This window comes from Chlamydotis macqueenii, chromosome W, assembly GCF_036417535.1.
Source record: "Chlamydotis macqueenii isolate bChlMac1 chromosome W, bChlMac1.mat, whole genome shotgun sequence".
Taxonomy (NCBI): Eukaryota; Metazoa; Chordata; class Aves; order Otidiformes; family Otididae; genus Chlamydotis; species Chlamydotis macqueenii.
Window position 1 is genome coordinate 51391165 of NC_141592.1, and position 22943 is coordinate 51414107.

The following is a 22943-nucleotide window of genomic DNA, read 5'->3' on the forward strand; positions in this document are numbered from 1 at the left end:
CTTCTTCACATCTTCTCTCTCTTTTTTTTTTTTTTTTTTTTTTAGTTTTTCCCCTTCTGAAATACTTTATTGCAGAGGTGTTACCAGGGAACATTCTGCTACCAATTGGCTTGGCCCTGGCCAGTGGCGGATCTGCCCTAGGCCGGGCCAAGTCCACTGGACAAAGGGGAAACTTCTAGCAGCTTCTTGCAGAAGCTGCTACCGTAGCCCCCCCTCACTAAACAAAACCAACACAAAGGCATTAAAGGATATTTAATATATGGAGCATTTTTATTTCTAAGTATGATGATGGGCACATGTGATCCTCCTGGTGGTTTAGGAGCCACTGCCTTAAACTACACGTGTGCAGGTGCCGGTTTCAGGGAGGAAGAGCCCGGGATATTCAGTGCCCCCGTGTCTCTGCTTGTCCCTCACAGCACGGGTTTCCTACATACTCCCAGGGCAATATTTAGCTTTTCTGCCCTTTGGCCCTGTATGTCAACTCTGCCAAGCTGACGAGAAGCTCTGGTGTCCAACCAGGACAGGAGCAGAGGCCGTGGAAACCAGAGATGGCCTGAAAACTGCTCAGTCCCTGTCGCATGGCCACTTTTACAGACTGTGTTTTCCAGCTTAAACTGTCTGAAATGAGTTTGGGGCTAACAAATCGTTAATGAACCATTATTGGCCTGAATGGGAACTGAACTGGAACAACTTCAGTCGCAGCTGAACCTGCTGTGGAGCTGAATCCGAAAGATTTGCTCTTTCAGCTCCTCAGCTGCAGTGAAATATGGACTCCTTTGTCCTTGAGAATATTACTTTTCTGCTTACTGTGTAGGCAGCGAAGGATTAATAATATCCCAAGTTATTTACCTCCTGCTTTTGAGTACTGATGATTTGCAAGCGATATCCCTGCTGAGCACACTGTCCCTTAACAACCTTCCCTGATTATTAAAACATGTTCTCATTCCAGAAATAGGATTAAGGACCAGAACATAAAAGCTCCTTTTAATAGACTGGGTGGGACGAGGATGCTCCCGCTCCTCCCTCACGCAGGACAGGACCTCAACCGTGGCCATTTGATGGGGAACGATAATGCAGGCAGAAGACGGTGGCACTTTGGTGAGCAGCTGGAAAACCTCCAAAGGCTCGGAGAGGATGAGGTCAGGGGGAAAGTTACTGCACAAGCTGTACTGCCGCCTGGCAGAGGAACAGCCCACTCAGGGCTTGCCAGGAGTGTGTTTCACCCCCTCTCTGCAAACCCTGGGGACCTGCAAAGGACTTCACAAGGGTCCATGAAGGCAAGTAGAGAGGTTTTAAACACATTACACAGGGCTCTGCACCATGGCTGGCCACCTTCTAGAGGCTCACCTGCTGGGAGGGCCAGGAGTAGGGTGTTTCCCCAGGAAGATGAAGTGTCCCAGGCAGTGCGCAGTGGAACAGCATCCTTCCATAATGAGCTCTTGTTATAGTTCAGCCCCGATTGGGACCAGACTACGCAGTCTCTCTCTCACTCCCCCCACCCTCCGAGAGAACAGGGAGAGATAATACAGGAAAAAGGCTTGAGGTTTGAGATAAGGACAGGGAGAAATCCTTAAAGTTATTGTTATGGGTAAAACAGACTCAACTTGGGGAAAACTATTCATTTACTTTCTAAAACCAAAGCAGGATAATGAGACAGAGAACAAGATAACCTCCCCCTACACCTCCCTCTTCCCGGGCTTAACACCATATCCACCTCCTTCCCTGCCCCCGAGCGGGACAGGGCGGGGGGGGCAGGAAGAGGGAATGGGGGTTACGATCAGTCCATCACATGTTGTTTCACACCGCTGCTTCATCGTCAGGGGAAGAACTCCTCACATTCCTCCCCTGCTCCATCATGAGGTCCCTCCCACGGGCCATAGTCCTTCACGCTGGAAGGGAGGGATGCCATCCAGAGGGACCTTGACAGGCTGGAGAGGTGGGCCCGTGCCAACCTCATGAAGTTCAACCAGGCCAAGTGCAAGGTCCTGCACCTGGGTCATGGCAATCCCAGGCACAAATACAGGCTGGGCGGAGAATGGATTGAGAGCAGCCCTGAGGAGAAGGACTTGGGAGTGCTGGTGGATGAGAAGCTCAACATGAGCAGGCAATGCGCCCTTGTGGCCCAGAAGGCCAACCGCATCCTGGGCTGCATCAAGAGGAGTGTGGCCAGCAGGTCGAGGGAGGTGATTCTCCCCCTCTACTCTGCCCTGGTGAGACCCCACCTGGAGTACTGTGTCCAGTTCTGGAGCCCCCAACACAAGAAGGACATGGACCAGTTGAGGAGGGTCCAGAGGAGGGCCACAAAGATGATAAAAGGGCTGGAGCACCTCTCTTATGAGGACAGGCTGAGAGAGTTGGGGCTGTTCAGCCTGGAGAAGAGGAGGCTCCGGGGAGACCTGATAGCAGCCTTCCAGTACCTCAAGGGGGCCTACAAGAAAGATGGGGAGAGGCTGTTTAGTAGGGCCTGTTGCGATAGGACAAGGAGTAATGGTTTTAAAATAGAGGGGGGTAGATTTAGATTAGATATTAGGAAAAAAAATTTTACAATGAGGGTTGTAGAACACTGGAACAGGTTGCCCAGAAAGGTGGTGGAGGCCCCATCCCTGGAAATGTTCAAGGCCAGGTTGGATGAGGCTCTGAGCAACCTGACCTAGTCAGGGATGTCCCTGCTCCTTGCAGGGGGGTTGGACTAGATGACCTTTGAAGGTCCCTTCCAACCCTAACCATTCTATGATTCTATTCTATGATTCTATGAAACTGCTCCGTCGTGGGTCATCTCTTCCACGGGGTGCAGTCCCTCCAGAATGGCTGTCCCAGCGGGCCCTCCACAGGCCACAGCCTCCTTCAGGCATCTGCCTGCCCTGACGTGGGGTCCTCCACGGGCTGCAGGTGAATCTCTGCTCCTCTGTGGACCTCCATGGGCTTCAGGGGGACAGCCTGCTTCACCATGGTCTTCACCACAGGCTGCAGGGGAATTCTGGCCAGGAGCAGCATTACTCCTCCCCCTCCTTCTTCACTTACCTTGGAGTCTGCAGCCGTTCCTCTCACAAGAAAAATTCTTCACAACAGGCAGGCAGACGCCTCTCAATCTCTTTACATCTCATTCACATCTCATCTCCTCCCTGCTTCTTGCAGCCAGGCCGGGCCGAGTCAGGCCCAGTTGGCTGCCCGGTGGGAGGCCAGAGGGTGGTAGGAGGCCAGAGGGTGAGGCCTGCAAGGCCCACAAGGCTCATGTCTCCCCTTCTCTGCCCCCGCTCAGCTTCTTCACATCATCTCTTCTCTTTTCTTTTTTTCCTTTTTTCCCCTTCTTAAATACATTATCGCAGAGGCATTATCACAGAACATTCTGCTACCAATTGGCTCGGCTTTGGCCAGCAGCGGGTCTGCCCTAGGCCCAGCCTAGTCCACTGAACAAGGGGGAGCAACTTCTAGCAGCTTTTTCCAGAAGCTACCACCGCAGACCCCCTTCACTAAACAAAACCAGAACAGAGTGAGTGGGGAGCCTCAGACCCCGGAGCAGACTGCAGCAGTGGGAGGCATTTCTGGGTGGCCTGTATGAGGGATTTTAGATGATGGTTCATGTAGGGCCACTGTGGGAAATTACAAGCTGCACACAGCTGTGAGAATGCGACCTTGGAGAGGGGAGCTAGGAGGGTTGTTATTGAGCAGTATGTTGCTGCTATCCGGGAACCGCTGTTAGCCAGCAGGGCACGTACTTGGCAGGCCTTGTTGCATGTGCTGGCCACATGTGCATCAACACCTGGTCAGTACTCTTCCACTGAATCTGCTGAGGGTATAAACAGAGGTGGCTCGGGGCAGAGGGAGAGAGAAAGGACCCAGAGCACACTCTACGAACAACAGGGGACACCCTGAAGGTGCTGCGCCTTCCTCCTTTCTCTGCTCTGACCCCACTGATCATCATCCTCCTGCTCGGCCGTGTCTCCAGTGTAGTCTGGTTGGTAAGACTCTCATAAAGGGGAAAACAATATGCTAGTAACTGCTTATGCTAGGAACTGTAACTGCTTATGCAAGGCTATAATAGAGCAATAAATACTGTTGTGCTTTTAAATATCATATGCTGGGTGAACTTTGTGCATAGGAATCCTACAAACCGGTTACATGGCCCCAGCCTCTGCCATCCCACCAAGGAGACATTAAGGGGGCATTTGCTTGTACAGTTGGTGGTGGCAGAGGCTGCTGGTGTGGCCTCACAGGCAGCAGCTGGCCTGAGACTGTGGGGTAACATTAGCAGGGCTGCACGTACGCTGGAGGGGCGGTCCGTGGCAATTCACGCACTGGACGCGGATGAGTCCACAAGTGCAGGGGGCAGGTGCATCCATGTACGTGGTAGGCACGGATAAATCCATGAGTGTAGGGGTAGGTGTGTGGCGGGCATGGGTGGGTCCATGGGTGCAGGGGGGCAGGTGCGTTCGCGTGCGTAGCGGGTGTACGGGTATTTAACCCTGTATTGCGCAGCATTAAATTGAAGGCTTGGCTTGACGATATCCGTGTGATGCCCTGCTTTCCCCGGGGCGGGGCTTCGGGGTGTGTGGGGTAGGTTAGCTGGCAAGAGAGCCTGCATGAGACGTCACTGCATGGCTCCAGGCAGCACTGGCACAGCCCACATTGTCCAGTTGCTTGGGATCAATGCTATCTGGGTTGGCAATCAGAATTTATAAGTTCCGCCATTTTTTTTCCCTTTTCTTTCAAGGCAAGTACAAGGGAATGGAAACATTTCTTCAGGGAAGCCGCAGCAGGAGAAACTCAGGCATGGGAGAATGAGGGAGTGATCTATTCCCGTGTCAGATGCTGGAGCAGGTCACATCTCTCCCCGGGGCCCACCTGGACCAGCAGCACCCTCTCTGGTGCTATCCTAAACCCATAGCTCATCCCTCAACTCCCCAGCTGCAGGTCAGGCAGAGGGCTGTTAAGTGAAGTCAAATTGGCTGGGTTGATGGGTGACCCCAAGGGGTGAAGTGGCAGCAGAAAGATCACATCCCCTCACTGTACTGCTGCAACTGCGAGGTAGGTTTTCCATCCCACTTCCTCATGTCCTCTCCTTGGTCACGCAAGGCAAACCACAGGTCACCTCGTCGCATGTACCGTCTCCCTTGAGCAGGAGGAGGAGATCTTTTTCTAATAGCTGATATACTGGCCCATGCAGATGGGGAGTAAGACCTATCCTCTTCCAGTTTCTGAAACCCCTCAGATAGTTTGAGAAACCCCTGCATGCAAAGGGAAAGTTTATTTGGCTCAGTTCGCTTCTGCAAGAGATCTGCTGGCTTCCAGCCGTGCAACCTGCTCAGCTCTTGGACAGAGACTCCATCATGCATCGCAACCCCATTTTCCCTGCTGTTGGGAAGGGCTCATGGTTTAGCTGATGGTCCAACACACACCTAAAGCACTAGAAAAGCTCTGCTTTTCCTTCCAGAAAGCTGAGACAGGGTAGAGATGCTGGTCTCTCCATCCCCACATGCAGATGTAATTAGTACTAAAGCTTACTACCTAAGGAGCGCTCATGTTGCCTTCACAGCATCCTACAGTTAGAGATTTTGGTCTGTACAAACTCACTCTGTCAATGCTAAACTGATGAGTCTACAGGGAGAAACTCTCCCTAAATGACATCAAAACTTGGCATTTTTCTGGTAAATCCTCAGATTACAAACAACCCCCAAGAAACACATTAGGTTTGACCTACGACTCTGCGGCTTTCTACAAGGCTCCTCGGTACTTCCAGTCTCTGCACTAAAACCTCCAGATCTTGCAGGGAAACACACACTTTATTGCTGCTGGATGCTATCTTAGCAGATCTTTGCACACAAAAGTAGGACTTGGGCTGCTTGGCATTTTCATGGGAGACCTCTAGAGAAACTTGGCTGCCTTATAGTGGATTCAGATATGGATGTTCTTCTTCTACATCTGCCATAGATGCTACAAGCTATAATCAGCCTGAGGAATTGGGCTTTTCCCTGTGGATGTATCAGAAAATGCTTGGCTTTAAAGGGCTTCTGAATGCAGAAGACATCACCAGTGTCACCAGATGGGAACAGGAGGTGATAGTTGGCTGGATGAGAGCTGCAGACTAGAGGAGGAATTACTGGGTAGGGGAAGAGGCAGATGATGAATAAAAGATCCTATGACAGAAGCAAAAAAATCTCTTTATCCTGTATCTTTTTCAGTTGTCAGCAGTTTTGTATGTGTGTACACAAATAACCCATGGGGGATAAATGACTAGTAATTAAGGATCAAAAGACAGGGCAAAATTATGGCATCTGCCTAAAATTTCCTGTTGACTTTTTCCAGATTTGTGCAGTTGCCAGTACTCAACATTTTTCCAAGCAGAATTTTCTATGTTAATGTGTGTAATGCTGAACATGAAAGCAAACAGCATCTGGAAACAAGTAACTTGTAACAAGTGCCATTAAGAATTTCAATCTACAAACCACAAAATGATCCCTAGCACATGTAAATGACTCTGCCAAGCTGTTTATTTCCTACCCACTAAGCATAACAATGACACTGGGTTCATTTTCCCAGTTTGGAGTCTTACTGCTCACACCTCAGCTCTATGAGCAGGCTTGCATCAACATCTCTGTAAATGGCAGGAGGACCTCTGACTACCATAGGCAATATCCAAGCCACTCAGGCAATATCCATCCTACAGGCAGGCCATGTACAGTGGAACCATTCCCCAAGATCTGCCAGCATTTAGTCTGTCATTGGCAAGGGAAGTAGCCTTGCTAATGACTAGAAGTCCTGAAAGCATCAAATAATTTAAAGCCAGGCTCCCTAGGGAAGAGGACTGGCATATGCAAGTAGTTACCTAATCACAGTCTAATTACCCAACTGGAAGTTGGCCAGGATGCTGGAACTAAGAGCAGTACCCTAAGGAAACGGTTGTAGGGTTTCTGGTGAGTGCATGCATGCACTTGGTATCTTGGCTTTATACACTTAGTGTAAAGTGTAAAGGGGCAGAAAGCATGCCTAGTACTGCCCAAAAATGCTCTGGGCTAAGCAAATGACATTTCAGGTAGGTTGCTTCTTCATGGCTTCTTATTTCCAGACATTAGAGACCCATCTCTGCCTCCTGGCAGGTCTTAGACCCGCTCTCCCTCATTAATTGGCAAGGACAGGGTTTGGTTCAGATGGGTGGACCTCAACTTAACCTTCTGCTGGGCATCCCTGTCATGATCCTATCAGCTCATACTGATGGATGTCACTATAGGCTGTGTGGTTTCACTGATCAGATGTGAGAAACTACACAAATGGAGACAAGGAATGGCATCTCAGCAGACTGAGAAAGTTCATTTCCCTGTAGGTGATGGGACCCATCAGAGCAGCTAGATCAGCTGTTCTCCAACTCCTCCTACACCACCCTACTTTCCAGGGCTGCTCCTGTGGTGTTACTCTGTTACTGCCTTTTTCTCCAGGATTCTTTGGCTTCAGTGGCTCTTTCCTCTGTGAGAATCACCAGTTACTTGCTTAAGATAAGACCTGTCAAACTTGTGCCAGCATCAGGCTGTGAAAGGCACTGCCTGCAGCCATGCTCTGGTTGCAAGCTCTGAGAGATGCTTCAGCTAAGCCCTTCTCGGGCAGATGGGAAGAGATGAGGAAGAAAGGAAGCAGGGAGGGAAATGACAGCCCTGAGGTAATGCAGGCACTGTTCAGGGTAGAGATGAGGACTGGAGGTGCTGGTGGCCCCCACTCCTTCCCTTTATTGCTCTAGGAAGTAATTTTACAAGAGAACCATAAAAATCCTCTGACAAAAAACATGTTGTTCATAAATGTAGTGAAATACCCTCCCATGTTCTTCATGGGTCTTACTGAGGCATTTTTTGTTTTAATGTAGAAGCCCTCCTTCTCTCCCTGCTGCTCTCAGATAACAGATACACTATGATACAAAATCACACCAGAGGGGAGAAACTCCAGTCAGCTGCTCCACAGCAAAGTGAGAGGGATCCAGTATCCCCAAGGGGTAACACAGTTTCCCTTATGCCTGTGATGCTTTTTGCTAGAAGGTGACTGACTCTGTGGCTTTTGACTGTGGTCTTGGGATGGTGAAGCAGGTCAAGTAGACAGAAGAGTCCTTTGTGGTCTCACGGTGCTTCTTACTCAGAGCCTATTGCTTCGGCTATATTTGCCAACAATTTTTCCTGTAACTTTGACAAATAGCTCCTCTTATCTCTGACAAATATTCCTGTTCAATGAATAAAAACTACAAAAGCAAGAGAAAAGCTATCCCCCTAGGCTTCTCTATTGAAGAATAACCTTCTGCACTCTTCAAATGTCTATTAATGTGAATAGAACAAAAACTGAAGACACAGCTGTAAGGCAGGAAACAAGCCTGGTTGGGGTGAGGATTTTTGCACCTTGCCAAGCTAAAAGTGACTCTTCTTGGAAAGGCAAAATATATGATTTCTTTAAAATAAAATAGTTCTTCCCTCCCTTTGTAATAGGGAAGCCATGTCTCAGTTTAAATATGAATCTGATCAAAGTGGAGTATGGAATAGCAGAATGGATGTCACATGTTCCTATTAAATCAGAAGGTGATCATCTCACAGAACCGCATAGATCTGTGTAGCTAATCTGAGGCATCAACATTAGGAAATATTGACCTGATCCTGATGTGATCTGCTGTGTACAATACGTGCCATCCATACTTGAGAAGTGTTAACTCAAACAGAAACAGCTACAAAACAGAAATCATAGTCAGAGCAAATGATCTCTGGACCACTCGGAAAAGATACCTTTTTTAAGTCTGGCAAAGCAAAATTAGAGAGGGGGTGGGGTTGCTGTCTATGGATACATCTCATGGGTAAATACTGGGAAGAGAGAAACACTATTTAAGCGGAAAGGTGAAGCTGGCAGGAGGATGAAGAACATGAATACGTTGGAGATGGTGGCTGCTGAGTGGTTCCTGGAAAGTACCAGAGCAAACTCTCAACATGTTTGTGAAAGGGACAGGGCAGGAGGAAAGGGACAGTGTGACTGTAGGTGATGACTAACCTGTTTAACATTGCTTAATTAAAGATAGATTGTACAAAGAACAGAGGGGCCTCAAACAGATAAAGGGAATGATGTTGAGAAAGGAAGAAAATGTTCACTGAGCTCATCCTGGGATGAAGGGGGATCTGCATGGGAAAGGAAGAACCAAGATGAGCAAAGAGTAACACGGCAGACGTGGCCCTGAAAGAGCAGGATGATGCCGTAAATCTGACAGAACAAAGAAACTCCAAGATAAGCTCAAGGAGAGCAGATCTGCTGAAGAAGTCCAAACAGATAAGGAGGGATCCGAAGCATGAAAACATTTATTAAACTAAGGGGATGTATATCCTTGCAGGTGCATAACATTGATAAAGGTTGTGAATAGTCAGCAAAATCCCACTAATTAGTGTCCTCAAAGTGAACTCTCTCATTATAATATGGAAACCACACCTCTAGTGCTAAAATCATCCCCTCCTCAGATAAAGACCCCTACTCACTGAGCATGCATAGTAAATTTAAGAACTATTGTATCTTTAAACTAACATAAGAAAAGAACTAATCAATTGTAGTTAAATAGGTGTGACCGAAAGGCAGAACTGTTATTCTGAATTGTAGAAATATGTACTGCAATTGTAACCAGGTGTGCTAGCTTTGTGGTTTTACCACCTAGCACCCATCTCTGCGCAGAAATGAAATAAACAAATATCTCAACTCTGTGTGTGATCAGCTCTCTGCACACCAGGTAAAGAACCCAGATTTGGGACAACATAGGGACAGGGCTTTTGACCCCAGAGGCCTCTTCAGTCCTGTGTTCCCATGTCCCTAGTTCCTGACTGCTGGATTGCAGGTATGTGTCAAGAGGGAGATAGTTAAGGATAAAGCATAGCCAAGAATAAATATCACTTAAAAAACAGTATATCTACTGATCAGAAAGATCACTTGAGTATAAGGCAGAGGCTTTCAGAGCACCTGAACATCATTCAGCTCATGGATATGTTATGGCATCTGCTTTTAGGGGAGCAGCAACAGTGGCAGTGTCCGTGCTGGCCAAGTGAGGGATCACTAGCAGAGAACACCAGTCCCAGCATGCAGCAAGATCAGAGGTTATCAGATCCCAGGGAAATATCCCCTGTTGGGTTCTACATTTTACACAGACCCTGTGTTGCCAGCTTTGCTGCTCACTGCCCAGTCAGACAGAGACCCTACGTTGCATGTGTGTAGCCCTGGATGTAGCCTGCAGTGCTTTGTCCCAGGCAATTCCACCATATTGCTCAAGGCCAAAGTGCCCTAATATGAACAAGAAACACTGTGTTTGGGATGCTTGGGATAATTGCATGAGAAATGGGTTCAGTTCTATCGACTCTAGCATGAGTAGTTGAAAGACTTTTCTACTGAGCAGCTGTAATTGAAAGGTCAGTTCCCATGGAAGCTGCCCTTTTAAGCAAAAGGTTTTTTCCCTGAAATGAAAGGATACTTCTTGCCTCTCCAGCCTTTTGAACATGGATTCATAATCTAAAAGCTGGCAGATCTCTTTGTGCTATCTGTCTGTCATAGTTCAGCCCTGACGGGGACCAGACTATGCAGTCTCTCTCTCACTCCCCCCACTCTCCAAGAGAATAGGAGGAGATTTGGCAAACAAAAGAAAACCAGAAGAAAAAAAAAAAAAAACCACGTGGATTGAGATTGAACAAAAAGTAAATTTAACAGTAATGACAGAAGAAAACAATAGAGTGATGGAACACCAATACAGTATAATAGCTCACAACAGATCTCCACATCCAGTCTCTTCCAACTAGGAGGGCCTCCCTTCAGCACCCTCCTCACTTATATACTGAGCATGATGTCAGATGGGATGGAATAGCCCTTTGGCTAATTTGGGTAAATTAACCCCAGCTGTTAGCTAATTAGTTAACTATCCCAGCCATAGGGGCTACCAGCTTCAGTTCTCCACCCAGCTCAGGTAAATATTAACTCTATCCTAGCCAGAACCAGGACACTGTCTTAAATGGTTATACAGTGACAGTGTCCAATCATCTCATTGCTAACATATCTATAATCAGGACACCCCTTATCTTTAATAGCTCCTTCCTTAAAGAATTATCACAACCTCCATTTTGTGAATGGAAAATTGAGGCACAAAGACTAAACCCTACCCAAGTGCCCATGCTATGCAGGGAGGAAATGTCCCTGCATGTCCCTGCTCCTTGCAGGGGGGTTGGACTAGATGACCTTTGAAGGTCCCTTCCAACCCAAACCTTTCTATGATTCTATGAAATGGCCACAGAGAGCGATTTGGAGGGCCAAAGTGAGGCCTTCCTGAGCATGTCAGAAGGAAAGACTCAGTACAGGGATTTCAGTGGCATGGTGGCAGGTTGAACAGAGCAGTCACAGAGTCTCTGATTCAAGGGGGGATTAAAATTAAACCACTGGTTAATGCCTTAAATTGCCAGACCACCGTCACTTCCAGATGTCACTTCAGGAAAAGCCAAGATGGGGATACTGGAAAGAAGATGCCCAAAGTTGCAGCCCAAAGTTTGTCTGGTCATTTGGTGGGGGCTGCTGCCCCTCACTGCCCTGTTCACCTTGCTGCCCTGCAGGTGCAGAAGTCCTATCCATTTCCTGACCTTTAAAATTTCACAGGTATCATGCTGTTTGAGCATTTTGGAGTGTTAAAATCAACATTCTCGTTTACATATAACTGAGAGGATTGTAGACTGCTTCCCCGCAAGTTTCAGTGCATGTATGTGGTACTCTTCAGCTATTGCACTGATTATTGTCTGCAATCCACTCCTGAGAAAGCTGCATTTCAGGATGCTATTGAAATGGTTCCTGCACACAGGTAAGACACCATGCAGTGTTGTGAAAAAGATTCTGTGATCCTCTAGTTCTTCTGCAAATGTTACATTTTATTAGTAAACAAATGGAGCAGAAATACCAGTGAAAGCTAGTTCAGTAGCCTTTTACCTTTACAGTCAAATCCGAGGGCTGCTTCCCAGTACTGGAATATCAATCAACTGCTTAGTCTATATCCAGCACTCAGTTCCTGCCAAATGTCATGGGGTAAATTAAAAGGTTTTTTTTTCCTTATCTTTACAGCTGAGCCCCCCAAAATAGGTCTGAGATTTTTTTTTTTGTCACTTGCATAACAGAAAGATGATTTAACAGATCTAAACCCTTTGACTTAAAAAAAAAAGCCCACGTGGAGTTCCTACACACCAGGTTTCAGCTTGAGCCCTTCTCCGGGGCAGAAATACAAAACTCAAAAAAGGGAGAAGAACAAGAAGGAGAAAATACAGTTTAGTTAGACTGCAAATATAGCTACAGTATTGCACTCTTAAGAGGGAAACTATAGCAAATAGGCAGGTATGAAACAGCTGGCAAGCTGCAGTGAGTAGAGGCTCACCCATTTATTACTTTCCTATTCAATAGCAGGTGAGTTGATACCAATGGCTGGGGTCTGAGTAGCCAGAGAAAATTAACTCTTGCTCTTCAGAGAGTGAAAACTAGGAATCACTTTGGAGTCGGCAGTAATGACCCCCTTCTGAGTTTGCAGAATACCTCAGTCTTTGTTCAGAAAGGTGTATAGTTTCAGTGTGTATGAGGGTTACTTGTGTGCTTGCTGCACTGTACTTTTCTTCTTTAATTCAGTAAAATTCTCCATTAAAAAAAATACAATACTGAGGGAGTGTACTGCCTGTGCTATCAGAGCACACTGTCAGCTGCAGAATTTAAATCCAGTCTGCTACAACAGAATTTGGGGATTTGCTTGTAGTGAAGTATTTCTGAACCTGATATTCCCTTTTGTGAATCTATAGAAACAGACCTGAAAAGATCTTTCATGCTTAAGAGGTTGAGGACAGCACAGTGTGTTGGTTTTGTTTAGTGAAGGGGGGGCTACAGTGGCAGCTTCTGAAAGAAGCTGCTAGAAGTTTCCCCTTTGTCCAGTGGACTCAGCTGGGTCTAGGGTAGACATGCCGCTGGCCAGGGTCAAGCCAATTGGTGACAGAATGTTCAGTGATAACTCCTCTGCAATAACATATTTAAGAAGGGGAAAAATTAAAAAAAAAAAAAAAAAGAAGTGAAGAAGCAGAAGTGGGAGGCAGACAGGAGGAGGTGCAAGCCTTGTGGGCCTTGCAGGCCTCACCCTCTGGCCTCCCACCAGGCGGCTGTCTGGGCCCAACTCCGCCCAGCCCAGACATAAGGAGTAAAGAGAGGAGATGTGAAGAGAACCTGAGAGGTGTCTGCCTGCCTGTTGTGAAGAATTTCTTGTGAGAGGAATGGCTGCAGATGCCAAGGTCAGTGAAGAAGGAGGGGGAGGAGTAATGCTGCTCCTGGCAGAGATTCCCCTGCAGCCTGTGGTGATGACCATGGTGGAGCAGGTTGTCCCCCTGCAGCCCATGAAGGTCCACAGAGGAGCAGAGATCCACCTGCAGCCTGTGGAGGACCCCACACTGGGGCAGGCGAATGCCTGAAGGAGGCTGTGGCCCATAGAGGGCCCACGCAGGGGCAGCCTATTTCAGAGGGACTGCACCCCATGGAAAAAATGACCCATGCCGGAACAGTTCACGAAGGACTGTAGCCCGTGGGTGGGACTCCATGATGGAGCAGGGGAGGAATGTGAGGAGTCCTTTCCCTGAGGAGGAAGGAGCGGTGTAAAGTGACAAGTGATGAACTGACCATAACCCCCGTTCTCTATTCCCCCATGCCACTTGTGAAGGGGAAGGAGGTAGATATAATTGAAATGAAGTTAAGCCCGGGAAGAGGGAGGGGTGGGGGGAAGTTATCTTGTTCGCTTTCTCATTATTCTGCTTTGGTTTCACTACTAATAATAAATTAATAGTTTTCCCCAACTGGAGTCTGTTTTGCCTGTAATGGTAACTTCAATGATCTCTCCCTGTCCTTATCTCAAACCTTGAGCCTTTTTGTTGCATTATCTTTCCCCTATTCCCTCCGAGGGTGGGAGGGGTGAGTGAGAGACTGCATAACTTGGTCCCGAGCGGGGCTAAACTATGACATACAGGAATGTATTTGGTTTCTGTGGCAAGATTTTGGTAGCAGAGGGGCTACAGGGGTGGCTTCTGTGAGAAGATGCCAGAAGCTTCCCTCATGTCCGATAAAGCCAATGTCAGCCGGCTCCAAGACAGACCCACCGCTAGCCAAGGCTGGGCCAATCAGTGACAGTGGTAGCACCTCTGTGATAACATATTTAAGAAGGGGAAAAAACTGCTGAGCAACAGCAGCCAGGAGAGAGAAGTGAAAATATGTGAGAACAACAACTCTGCAAGACACCAAAGTCAGTGAAGAAGGAAGGTGTCCTGGTTCTTACTAGGATACAGTTAACATTCACCTGAGCTGGGAGGAGAACTGGAGCTGGTGGCCCCTGTGGCTGGGGCACCCAGCTGGGATAGTTAACTAATTAGCTAACAGCTGGGGTAAGTTTACCCAAATTAGCCAAAGGGCTACTCCATCCCATGGGACATCATGCTCAGTATATAAGTGAGGAGGGTAATAAAGGGAGCCTCCTGCTATGTGGGAAGAAACTGGTTGTTGATGTTTGTTGTGAGCTATTGTACTGTATTTGTTTTCCATCACTTTTTTTTTCTTTTCTTTCTTCCCTCTTTCTGTTATTGCTTGTAAATTTTTTTTTTTGTTTTATCTCAACCGAACTGTTTTTGCTGCCTTTTGTTTACCAATTCTCCCTTCTGTCCCACTGGAGGGTGGGGGGAGTGAGAGAGAGACTGTGTAGTCTGGTCCTCATCAGGGCTAAACTATGACAAATGCTTATGACAATCCCAGCCTTCACAGCTATTGCTGCTTGTTGTGGTTTAGCTCTAGTCACCACACAGTTTCTTGTTCACTCTCACCTTCCTCGGTAGGATGGGGGAGAGAAATTGGGAAGAAAGGAAAACTTGGGGGTTGAGATGAAGACAGTTTGCTAGAATAGCAAAGGAAACTATAATAACAGAATATAAGGATACAAAAATGTTAAAAATGACCAATGCCTGATTTCTCACCAGTCGATGTCCCAATGACCAATACAGTCTATTCTAGCAGCGATCACTGAAATGAAACTGAGCAGCGAGCAAAGGAGCGAGAGGGAGCAATGCCTCATCCCTGGTCAACACCCCCTTATTAACTGAGCATGATGTTTATGGCATGGAATACTCTCTTTGGCCAGTTTGGGTCAATTATTCTGGCTATATCCCTCCCAGCTTCCTGTGCCTGCATATTAGTGAGACCTGGAAAGCCAGACAGTGTCCTTGGTCTCATTAGCAACAACTCGTATCATCAGGGTGTTTATCTACGTTCTTCACATTTGAAATCCAAACCACACTGGCTACTGAGATGAAAATTAACTCCATCCCTGCTGAAACCAGGATGCTGTTGGGGACGACGAATATCAGAAGCCATGGGAATGAGAAACAAGGGACTTTCCGAGAGAAGGAAAACAAGATAAAGGACATCTGGTGGTGGTTGGGCGATCGGGGGGTATATAAGCACATAAGCTGTAACAATAAATGACTTTTGCTTAGCATGCAGCGGGGGTCTGTGACTATGTTCCCACAAATGGCGCCCGAACAGGGACTTGTTAGAACTAGTGAAGGCTAGAAGATTGTGATTCTGGTGGGAATGCCTGGCCGATTGGTAGGAAGCCTGCGCAGCAAATTCATTACCTCAACTAAGAGAGGTAAGCGGACGGGAACGAGGGGGAACACGGCTCCAAAAAGAAACCTAGCCAAACTGGGGAAGTCTGCGCAGTATCCGTTACCTCGACCAAGGGAGGTAACGCGGCTAGGAACGATGGGAAGCACTGCTTCAAAGGAACATAAATCAATTTTAACGATTCTAACAAAAGTGTTAGAGGAACAAAACTGTGCTATTAATAACACTGACATGAAGAGCTTGTTGATTTGGGTGTCTGCTTATGTATCAGATGCTAACACCTCTAATTTATACACGGTGGGCACCTGGGACAGTGTAAGTGTTGAACTATGGGACTGTGCAACGCGGGGTGACCCTGCTGCTCAAAGGTTATTACCGGCGTGGGGTGTAATGTTTGAAGCCTTAAAGAATCACACGCAGAAAGGGGATCCGACAGCACCCGTTACCCTGTCCGCTCCTCCGTCCATGAAAGCAAAGACTAACAGCAAGCCGGAAAATCCCTTTGATCCAGGTCCCATAGACCCGGAAAAGGAGCCCTCAGTCTTTGGAGCTTCCTCGTTATAGAGGTGGTGTGTTTGTGTGTGTGTCCTTTGTGCCTAGGGTGTCATATTTTTGTTACTGTTTGGTGTTGTTGGTGTGGACGTAAGCTTATTCCAGCTGATTTATATTTGTGCTATAGCTTAGTGTTCTGGTGTGTGCGGTGTCACAGGTCGACCCCATTGGAACAAATGATACATCCAAGTTGGTATTGTTGCCATGCAAGGCGCAGCATTAAGTTATAAGATCTTTAAGTGGAAATGGATAGGCAGTGCAAACAGACAAATTAACAGATTATAGTCCGGAGGAAATTAAAAATTTCCTAGACAAGTATAAGCAATCTGTGTGTATATGTATAGGCATGAAGTAAATGGTATGGAATAAGGGGTGAATACTGTCTTGGTTTCAGCAGGGATGGAGTTAATTTTCCTCTCAGAAGCTTTGGGTTTTGTATGTGAAGAATGTTGATAAAAACACTCTGATGATCAGAGTTGTTGTTAATGAGACCAAGGACACTGTCTGGCTTTCCAAGTCTCGTTAATGTGCAGCTGCAGGAAGCTGGGCCAAAGACAGACAGAGTATTGGTCATTTGGACATTGGGTGGTGAGAAATTGTACTTTGTTCATTTTGTATATTTTAATGTCCTTATATTTTGTTATTATTGAATGTTTCCTCTTAAACTGCAGCATAAAGCGGTGTGTGATTGTCCTGGTTCTGGCCAGGATAGAGTTAATATTTACCTGAGCTGGGTGGAGAACTGAAGCTGGTAGCCCCTATGGCTGGGATAGTTAACTAATTAGCTAACAGCTGGGGTTAATTTACCCAAATTAGCCAAAGGGCTATTCCATCCCATCTGACATCATGCTCAGTATATAAGTGAGGAGGGTGCTGAAGGGAGGCCCTCCTAGTTGGAAGAGACTGGATGTGGAGATCTGTTGTGAGCTATTATACTGTATTGGTGTTCCATCACTCTATTGTTTTCTTCTGTCATTACTGTTAAATTTACTTTTTGTTCAAATCTCAACCCGCGTGTTTGGTTTTTTTTTTTTTTTTTCCTGGTTTTCTTTTGTTTGTCAAATCTCCTCCTATTCTCTCGGAGAGTCGGGGGAGTGAGAGAGAGACTGCGTAGTCTGGTCCCCGTTGGGGCTGAACTACGACAGTGATTAACTGACCGTAACCCCCATTCCCTCTTCCTGCCCCCCCCACCCTGTCCCGCTCGGGGTCGGGGAAGGAGGTGGAGATGGTGTTAAGCCCGGGAAGAGGGAGGGGTGGGGGGAGGTTATCTTGTTTCCTTTCTCATTATCCTGCTTTGTTTTTAGTAATAAATGAATAGTTTCCCCAAGTGGAGTCTGTTTTGCCTGTAACGGTAACTTTAAGAATCTCTCCCTGTCCTTATGTCAAACCTTGAGCCTTTTTCTTAGGTTATCTCTCTATTCCCTTGGAGGGTGAGAGGAGTGACAGAGACTGCATAGTCTGGTCCTGAGTGGGGCTAAACCACGACATTGCTGATCATGATGTTGCAGTGGTTGGTCATTTTGTTATTTGCACTCTTATATGTACTATGTATTCCCTGTGGTGCTGTTTATGACTTCAGGGAGAATGATGAGGATTATCATTTTGTTGTACTATGTAATATCAATTTATGATATGGTAACATCAATTGCCTTGAAATTAAGTTGATATTTGTATGTGGATTATTTTCACCACTCTTTCATCTCCAGGGTAGTTACAACAGTTTTTGAGAACTTTGAATATTCAGGGGATATTCAAGCCAGCATACTGTTACTGCTATGTCTCTTGAGTGTGTCCCAGGTCTTTAGGGTTACAAAAACACTTTTTAGGAATATCCTCTAGAGATCTGCCCTGAGGCTGGATGGCTGTGTGTGGCATGGCATGTAGAGAATATGGGCAGATATCTAGAGAACTTCTTGCCTCCCATGGTTTGGAATTTTACTCCTGCACAAGTAAAGTGCCCTGATAAAGTTGACGTGCGGAAAACAGACTCCACAATCTGTAAGATTGTAAAGTAGGTATGTATATTCAGCGCCGGGCAGCACGGGGGGTAGTCCCGCCAAAATCGTGCGCACCTGACGCGGCAACTCACTTTGAATTTATACATCCAGGTGTTACATATACATGAAGTTAGGTAATTCACCTAATTCACCTAGTTCAGCCCCAATCGGGACCAGACTACGCAGTCTCTCTCGCTCCCCCCACCCTCCGAGAGAATAGGGGGAGATGATATAAGAAAAACGGCTCGAGGTTTGAGATAAGGACAGGGAGAAATCCTTAAAGTTACCATCATGGGCAAAAAAGACTCGACTTGGGGAAAACTATTCATTTATTTCTAAAATTAGCAGGAGAATGAGACAGAGAACAAGATAACCTTCCCCCACCCCTCCCTCTTCCCGGGCTTAACATTATCTCTACTACCTTCCCCTCCCGAGCGGCACGGGGGGGGAAAAGGGAATGGGGGTCACGGTCAGTTCATCACGCGTGGTTTTACGCCGCTGTATCAGCGTCAGGGGAAGAACTCCTCGCGTTCCTCCTCTGCTCCAGCGTGGGGTCTCTCCCACGGGCCACAGTCCTTCATGAAACTGCTCTGGCGTGGGTCATCTCTTCCACGGGGTGCAGTCCCTCTAGAACAGCTGTCCCAGCGGGCCCTCCACGGGCCACAGCCTTCTTCAGGCCTCCACCTGCTCTGGCGTGGGGTCCTCCACGGGCTGCAGGTGGATCTCTGCCCCTCCGTGGACCTCCATGGGCTGCAGGGGGACAACCCGCTCCACCATGGTCTTCACCACGAGTTGCAGAGGAATCTTGGCCAGGAGCCGCGTTACTCCTCCCCCTCCTTCTTCACTGACCTTGGCGTCTGCAGCCGTTCCTCACAACAGGCTGGCAGACGCCTCTCAGGATCCTTTTTACATCTTGTTCACTTTCTTCTCATCTCCTCTCCACTTCTTGCAGCCAGGCTGGGCCGAGTTGGGCCCAGTCGGCTGCCTGGCGGGTGGCCAGAGGGTGAGGCCTGCAAGGCCCACGAGGCTCGCGCCTCCCCATCTCTGCCCCCCGCTCAGCTGCTTCACATCTTCTCTTTTTTTTTTTCCTGTTTTCCCCTACTTAAATACATTATCGCAGAGGCGTTATCATGGGACATTCTGCTACCAATTGGCTCGGCCTTGGCCAGCAGCGGGTCCGCCCTAGGCCCGGCCGAGTCCACTGAACAAAGGGGAGTGACTTCTAGCAGTTTCCTACAGAAGCTACCACCTTAGGCCCCCCCTCACTAACAAAACCAGAACACATATGCATGATCTATCCCCGCTTCGTATTAAAATTAGTCCCAAGGGGTCATTTTTATAAACTCCCCCAATCTGCACTTGTGCAGTGTCTCCTGGTGGTGGTCGTCGGGGGTCGTGGGGATGAAGATGAGCTGCTCCTCTTCGTCACCACTAGTAACCCTTTGTTTTCACGCAGACTCGGTTATGCTTTGGTTCTTGTCCAACCCGCAGGGTCGGTTTTAGCTGGTTCTTAAAGGAGGCCCCTTAGTTCTTATCAGGAACTGTCCGTGCGAGGAGGTGCAGGCCTTCTCGCTTCAAAGCACAAAGCAAGGCCCCTCGGTTCTTATCAGGAACTGTCTTGTGAGGAATGCAAGACTTCCCCCCCTCGGATAGTTTTTACAATAGCTAGTTAGTAAAGCATAAAGCATCATATGTATTAGTATGCACAGCAATAATCAATAAATGCCATATCTATTAAAGTTTCTTTAACCCCTTCTCTCAGTCCCCCCTTTTCTAGAGAATTAGTAAATTCCTTTGCTATACCTAACTCTGGCATAATATTTATTTATTTAGCACTTTCTCAAAGTATTGATTAGACTCAAGTCTCTGTCGTAATTGGTTTTTCTTCTAATTACTATAGGAATTTCCCGTGCTTTGGAAACACCAGAAGCCACATCGAATCACCATGCAAAGAATTATGATCAGAACTATGATTATGATTGCCGCAATAAATAATTGCTTTAAGCATGCTAAGTTTGGCAACCAAGAGGTTAGTTTCTCCCAGAAGTCAGAAAACCCCCAGGTGCTGTCGTTCTTGGTTATCTCATGGAAAATTTTAGTCTGTTCCCAGATTCCTGACAAGTCCTTTTCTACCCTTTGTTCTTGATCTACATATGTACAACAATGTTCGCCTATGGCAGTACACAATCCCCCTTGCTGGGCAAACAACATATCCAAACCTAATCTATTCCGGATGACCATTTTCTTTAGAGATGAAGTTTCCTCTTGGAGGGCCTGGATTGCATCCCTTGTCATGGTGCTGAGAGCTTCCATAGTAGCTGAAATATTCACTAGTGCCTTCTCTAATTCACTCACTCCCAACCATGGAATAAACCACCTTGCAAAGCTATGAAAACCAGTGGGCCTGTCTATCAAAGGGTTGCTGCCACGTCTGTGCCTAAAGGATCGCATGTATGTGCGTAGGAATTTTGGTGTGTTGAGGTGGGTTAGGTTTTTTCTAGCAATAATATTTGGTACTATAATCCCCATAGTGCACCAACCAGCCCAATGCAATGGTAAAACTTTATACCCTGTACGCCCACAAATCCAATACCAACCACGCGGGGCGGGGAGCCCGATCACTGTGATGTTTTCAGTCCATGTCGTCCACCAGTTAGCGATTGACATTGTCTGCGGCCTCTGGGGGCTTTCATTTTCTGAGGCGGGGGCTGGCATGGGAGAGATGACAGTTGGGGTATTGTCCTACAAATGTTGCATTGCTACATTGTGTATCGAGGTGCCCCAAGCTACAACTACAGTTCGTTACCCATGAATCAAAATTGTCGGGCCTCAATCCGTTTGAATCACACTCCATACCTTCATTCCGCAAATTGTCACACCTTCGGCTACACATTATACTTTGAGTTTCATCCCCCAGATTTAGGTCTATTTGCCAATCAAGATCCCCTGGTCTTACATTTTTTTAGGTCATTGAAAAGGGTGCTGTGATCAGGTTTGGGGTCCGGGAAGATTATAGCTGTCACAGGGTGTCCACTTTCCGCGTTCCTCGGTAAGTGAGAGCACAACCAGCAATCAGACAGATTCATGACCTTAGCGACCTTTTCATGAAGTTGCAAAAATGTGTTATCCTCCCATGCCCCGACTCCCGTCATCAGAATAGTGATAGTGGTTAATGCCGCGATAACACGAGTTTTTGAGGCTGTACTTGTGTGACCCTCCATGTAGACTTGGGTGCTCTTTTCACCCTAGTGTGGTGTATCCAGGCGTTTTGCTCCTTGATCTTGATTGCTGTAAAGGAGGTGAGGAGTACCTGGTACGGTCCTTCCCACTGCAGTTCCAGGGTTTTCTCTGTAAGAGACTTTACATATACATAATCTCCAGGTTGGATATCATGCACAGGTTCATCCAGACCTCTTCCTCAGGTCCCAATCACATGCTTTCTGATTTTATTAATCTGTTTGCCCAATGCCACCATGTAGGAAGTCATAATTTCGTCCCCAATTTGCATGGATATCCCCTTTTGTATCTCATAGGGTCGCCCATACAAAATTTCAAAGGGGCTCAGTCCTTCTCTCACCCTTGGTCTCGTTCTTATACGCAAAAGGGCTAAAGGGAGAGACTGAGGCCATGTCAAGTTTGCTTCTTGTCCCAATTTTACAATTTGCTGTTTGATTAAGTGGTTCATTTTCTGCACTTGACCACTCGATTGGGGGCGATATGGGGTATGAAGTTGCCAATCTATTCCCAAATGGTGGCTAATTTGTTGTACTATTTTTGAGACAAAATGTGGTCCTCTATCAGAGGATATGGTTGCTGGAACCCCAAAACATGGTATTATCTCTTGTACCAATACTTTAGTTACCTCCCGGGCTTTAGCTGTTCTGGTCGGAAATGCTTCTGGCCAACCTGAAAAGGTATCAGTTAGTACCAGTAAATACCGATACCCCCCCTTTTCTTGGAAGTTCTGTAAAATCAACCTGCCATTGTTGTCCAGGCCCATTGCCCTTCCCAATCTGGCCCATTTCTGGTTTGGGAGTATTTTTTGGATTAGTCTGGAGGCAAAGGTCACACTGTTGAGTCACCTGTCTCACCGTGGTATATAAGTTTCTGGCTACAATTTCTCTTATCAAATGTTTATACAGAGCCTCTGTTCCCCAATGCCTTTTTCTATGTTCCTCCCGTAACAAGTGCCACAGTAAACAAGAGGGAATGATTAGTTTTCCCTGTGGGGTATAAGCCCACCCCTCTTCATTATATGACCCTTCTAAGTCTGTAATAAGTTTCCGATCTTCCTTGGTATATTCTGGCTTACCTTCTAGAGAGATTTGCCTATCAGGAATTAGAGCCCCTTCTGTTTTTACCTTTGTTTTGGCCACTTGTTTTGCCTCTCTGTCCGCCAGCTCATTCCCTTTTTCCAAATCAGAGCTCACTCTCTGGTGTGCCTTAATATGCATAATTGCCACTTTCTCAGGGAGCTGAAGAGGTTCTAGTAGCTTCAGAATCTCTTCTGCATATTTGATATTTTTCCCTTGAGAGGTCAATAGTCCTCTCTCTTTCCAAATTGCTCCATGTGCGTGCACAACTCCGAAGGCATATTTCGAGTCTGTATAAATGTTCACAACTTTGCCCTGGGCCAATTCCAGGGCTCGGGTGAGGGCAATTATTTCTGCCTTCTGTGCGGAGGTGTTCATGGGCAAAGGCCCTGATTCTATTACTTCTTGACTGGTGGTGATGGCATATCCCGCA

General features: G+C 47.0%; 1 pseudogene; it reads right to left on the reverse strand.

Moving 5' to 3' along the window:
- Positions 1 to 20018: 20018 nt before the first annotated feature.
- On the reverse strand, positions 20019 to 20864 carry LOC147596798 (syncytin-2-like; annotated as a pseudogene).
- Positions 20865 to 22943: the final 2079 nt, after the last annotated feature.